Below are 5,129 nucleotides of genomic sequence, written 5' to 3' on the forward strand. Positions count from 1 at the left end.
GCCGCCATTGTTTACAATTAAAAATCACTAATTCCCTCCTTTTGCTAAGATTAGAAAAACTACCTCCCTCTTCTTTATAAACAATATAACTACCACAACACACATGACACAGACTACTGTACTGCACAACAAAATTACCATTCCCTTTATTCTCTTTATTTTTTCACTATGTGTACCCAAACGTCCATTCCCTTTGTTTCTTCCACACCATCACCATACTAATTTTTCAACTTACACTGTTCATGACATCCAAACTACAGTCCACTTTTGCATTATTAAAATGACTTCAAAACCTTCTATACCAGTGGCTCCAAAAAATGCCCCAGAAAATAGGAGTGATATAGCATGGAAGCATTGTAATTCTGTTGGTGGGGATACTAGAAAGCTGCAATGCAAATACTATCAGAAGGTAGTAACAGGGGGAGTTTATCGATTGAAGCATCACTTGGCTGGTACTCAAAAGGATGTTGGTGCTTGCAAGGATGTTACTAATGAAGTGAAGAAAGAGATCTGGAAAATTGTTGTTGGTTTGCAATAAAATTTAAACAAGAAATCAATGCTAAATATGGAGGAGGAAACAATAGAAGCTAGTGAGAAAAGAAAAAATAGTGAAGCTTCGAGTCCTACAAATATTTTTAAGAAGAAACTAGTTGGTACATAAACTACCATCAACAATATGTTTAAGAAAGGTATGAGAGAGGAAGTTTGTCAAGCAATTGCTAGATTCTTCTACAACAATGCTATACCTTTCAATGAGGCAAAACGTGAAGAATTCATTGCTATGCTTGACTTGGTTTTAAGACATGGTCTTGGATTTAAGCCTCTATCTTATCGTGAGATCAGAGTTAAATATTTGAAGGAGGAAGTTCAAAATACATCCCTTTCTTTGCAAGCACATAGGGATAAATGGAAAAAAATGGGGTGTACTATTATGATCGATGACTAGACTGATAAGAAAAGAAGGATGATAATAAACTTCTTGGGGTGAACAACCCAAAGGGAACTTTGTTTTTGAAGTCCATAAATGCCTATGCAATATCTAAAATAGTTGAGAAAGTTTTTGAGATGATAGATAACATTCTCGAAGAGGTGGGAGAAGAAAATGTCATTCAAGTTGTCACCGATAGTGCTGCAAACTATAAAGCTGTTGGTCACTTGTTAATGACAAAGAGAAAAAGGCTATTTTGGACATCATGTGCTGCACATTGTGTCGACTTAATGTTGGAAGATTATGAAAAGAAGATCCCCATTCACGAGGAGGCAATTCCAAAAGGTAAACAAATTACTACCTTTATTTATTCAAAATCTTCTCTAATTTGTCTATTACAACATTTCACAAAAGGAAAGGATTTGGTGAGGCCGGGTGTTACCCGTTTCGCTACATTGTACCTGACATTAGGATGCCTACATGAGAATAAAGGAGCTTTGATTAAAATTTTTACTAGCAATGAGTGGAAGTCTAGCAAGTTTGCTAAAACCAATGATGGTAAAATAGTTGAAGATGTTGTTTTAGATAAAGAGTTTTGGAAGAATATAATAACTTGTTTGAAGGGTGCATTGCCTTTAATTGAAGTGCTTCGATTGGTTGATTCAGATCAAAAGCCAGCCATGGGATTCATTTATGAAACAATGGATCAAGCAAAGGAGAAGATTCAAAAGACTTTCAATGCTGTAAAAAAAAAGGTATTAGTTATCTAACTATTTATATTTGTTAATAGAAAACTAACTCAATGTAATGTATTTTGGTTAGTTATTTGCCTTTGTGGAACATCATTGATGAAAGGTGGGACAAGTAACTCCATAGGCCTTTGCATGCTGCAAGCTATTTTCTTAACCTTCAAATGCATTATCGTCCCAGATTTAAAGCAGATTTGGAAGTGAAACGAGGTTTGATGGAATGTATAACCAGGATGGTCGAGGATGAGGATGAACACACTCTCATTGATGTTCAAATTGATGATTTTAGAAAACGAGCAAAATGTTTTAGATGTCCCTTGTTTACTAGGTCAATTAATTTAAAGACTCTAGCAGATTGGTGGGAGTCTTATGGTGATGAATATCCTGAACTCCAAAAATTTGCGATTCATGTATTAAGCTTGACATGTAGCTCCTCCGAATGTGAGCGTAATTGAAGTTCCTTTGAGATGATAAGTTAATGTTAGAATATATCTCTATAATAAATTACTAGTAGTGCTCGCTTATCATATTTGTCTTTGCATTTGTTTAGGTCCATAAAAAGAGAAGAAATAGGCTAAAGAAAAGCACAATGAATGATGTTGTTTTTGTTATGGCTAATTCATAATTAGTCAAGAAGAAACAAACAAGAAAACCAACTCGAATTAACATTGATGATTGTTCATCTGATGAAGAGTGGATTATGGAAGATGAGCATGAGCAAAATGAAGCATTGGATTTGGATGAGAACTTGATTCTAGTTGAAGTTGAAGAAGATGAAACTTTACATAGTCAAGACTTAGATATGGCTGATTTGAATGACGAAGGAGATAGAAATGATGGACTTGAAGATTGTGAATTTAACTTAGAAGACTATTTGGTTTAGAAGAATCATTATTTTGTTATTGCTATATACGTTGGATATTGATTTGCACCTAGTGATGTGCTCTTTTATTTCATATATTATTAAATTTACTTATGAATTTTGAGTGACAATAAAATTTGTAGGATCTTAATATCCGTGTTATGATCTTCCGATTTACGATTTATATTTTTCTTTCTGATCTTGAGTAGGATCTTGATTTTGACTACCATGCAAACAACGCAATATATATATAAGGAATATAAAAACCACATTTATTAACATAAAATAGACGTTCTATCTATATTATTTTAGAGTTTTTACATCTCATAAAAGTCAGATATAAATACAGGAAAAAAAAACTTTTTTCGATTGTTTACCAAGTATAAATTTATGTTAGACCGTCAATGTAAAACCCTAGAAAATGGTATTTTAGAAGTGATAGTGGTTTAAAAATAGTGAAACTCGATTATTTTAATATTAAAAGATTAAAAGGTTTTAGTATAAATATAATTGTTATAAACGAGTTTCATTATTTTAAAACACATTATCTCTCTAGAAACCACTTTTCTAGAGCTCTTTGACTTCGCTCTAAGTGTTTTGTCTTTCAGGTCCTCTGATTGAAGAACCGAGACCGTAGGATTGATCCTCTCGGGTGAGCTCTTCAATTTGGACCAATCAGTTTCTCTATTCGCATAAGTTCAGTTTCCGCTCTCTTTTTTGGTCTTTTCTATTTTTTGTTGCATGTAAGACCTCTTCCGCTTATGCGTTGTTTTATTTATCAGTACGAGTCTCTGCTGATCAGTGATCATAATGGTATGTCCTGATCGTTCTTGTGATGTTTCTATGTGTAGATAGAGTATCCTGTGGAGTTAAAGACGTTTGACATATATAGAATTGTTTAAGTAGGATACCAGGTAAGGGAAGCTAATATCTATCATGTCTCACAAACCTGTTAGGAATGTTATTGTATGATTATTCTGTAATTGACTGATGTGTTTCATATGTGAACTAGGTTTTGATGTTTGAAAACTATAAATACTTAGGTTTTATCTATTGGTTGAGAAAAATTGTATGTTATAGGTGCAATTGGATGCAATTATGTGAATATTTTGATAGAATTAATGTTTGATACTCGAATAGTCTCTACAGAGGTTTTGGAGTTGTATGGATTGGTTGAATAGGTATAATTTTGCTTAAATCAGTTTTTGCAAAAGTGTGCAGATTTGCTTACTCGCTGGGCGAGCCTACTCGTTGGGCGAATGAGTTGATCTGTAGAATTATGCAGAACACTAATCTGCAAAATTATGCAGATTCGCAAACTCGTTGGGCGAGTAATACTCGCTGGGTGAATTTCCAAGTCAGGAACTTCCAGACCTGGACCACTGGTTGGGCGAGTGCTACTAACTATGCGAGCATGGGCTAGTAGCTAGGCGAGTGCTACTCGCTGAGCGAATTTCCAAGTTAGGAAATTTCAGACCTGGACCAATGGCTGGGCGAGTGCTACTCATTGGGCAAGCATAGGCCAGTGACTGGGCGAGTGCTACTAGTTGGGCGAATAAGTACGAACTTGAAACTTGCATTCTTAATTGATTTGAATTTTATTTTTACGGTTATAGAAGCTTTTTAATTATTATGATTGATGAGTATATGATATGAGATTATTTATATGTGACTAAGTTAAGATTGGTTGATGCTAACCGAAGGAGGATTAGTAGTGATTGTGGTAATGTATGCATTGAGGTAGGATTCTCTTGGCAATTATCTTGACGCTCTAATAACCATTCAAATTCTTAAGCAGAGAGGAATGGGGTATGTGGTGAGAGGAACAAGAGGTCCTGGCTTAGGGGTTTTTCCTTGACCATAGGTGTTAATAGACTAACCTTGTGTGTGGTAGAGTTTTCACTCTTAATCTATCGCTTTGCAGAGTATGAGATGCAACTACAAGTGCAAAACTGACTAGATCCGACCTCAATGCATGTATCGAGATTAGTTGAGTCGTAGTTTATAAATATATGTATGTGAATATCTGTTTGTCTGTAATTTTTATATATACCAATATTATATGATTTAAGAAAATTCTTTAAAAGTCATTAGCTTACTTTTCTTTTGTGTTTCTGTCTTGTGTTGTATGTAGGTGGGAGTAGTGGTGGTTGCAGTTTCAGAGGTACCTCTGGAGGTTGAAGAGCCATTTTTTAGGTCGGAAAGAGGTTTCAGTGGGAAGTTGTTGTAAGTGGTTAGCTTGTGTTTAGAGTTAGAAATGTTTGGTATGTATAATTGATATATTTATATAGTCCGATCATTTGTAAGACTGTATTAATATATTTTATACATTTGTTATCTGTTTTGAACACTAGGGTGGAACATCCTAATTTATTAGTTTTAAGCTACTGATATCGCTATCGTTAGGCGATCAAATTACCACTACTTTAGCAACTTCAGTATTGCCAGTTAGTAGTGAACAAAATAGTTAGGGTTAAGATAACCCTGAGTCGTCTCACAACGAATACGGAATTGATCTCAAATATTTGATTCTTAAAAATGCAATTAAAACTAGCAATTATAAAAATATGGGGGTTTTGATATGCAAAGA

At 34.4% G+C, this 5,129-nt stretch overlaps 1 pseudogene; it reads left to right on the forward strand.

Annotated features, from left to right (window-relative positions):
* Positions 1–280: 280 nt before the first annotated feature.
* On the forward strand, positions 281–4,769 carry LOC146883673 (uncharacterized; annotated as a pseudogene).
* The last annotated feature ends 360 nt before the right edge of the window (positions 4,770–5,129 follow it).

The sequence above is a fragment of the Vigna unguiculata genome, chromosome 9, assembly GCF_037176805.1.
Source record: "Vigna unguiculata cultivar grain cowpea cultivar isolate G323 ecotype 2 chromosome 9, ASM3717680v1, whole genome shotgun sequence".
Classification (NCBI taxonomy): domain Eukaryota; kingdom Viridiplantae; phylum Streptophyta; class Magnoliopsida; order Fabales; family Fabaceae; genus Vigna; species Vigna unguiculata.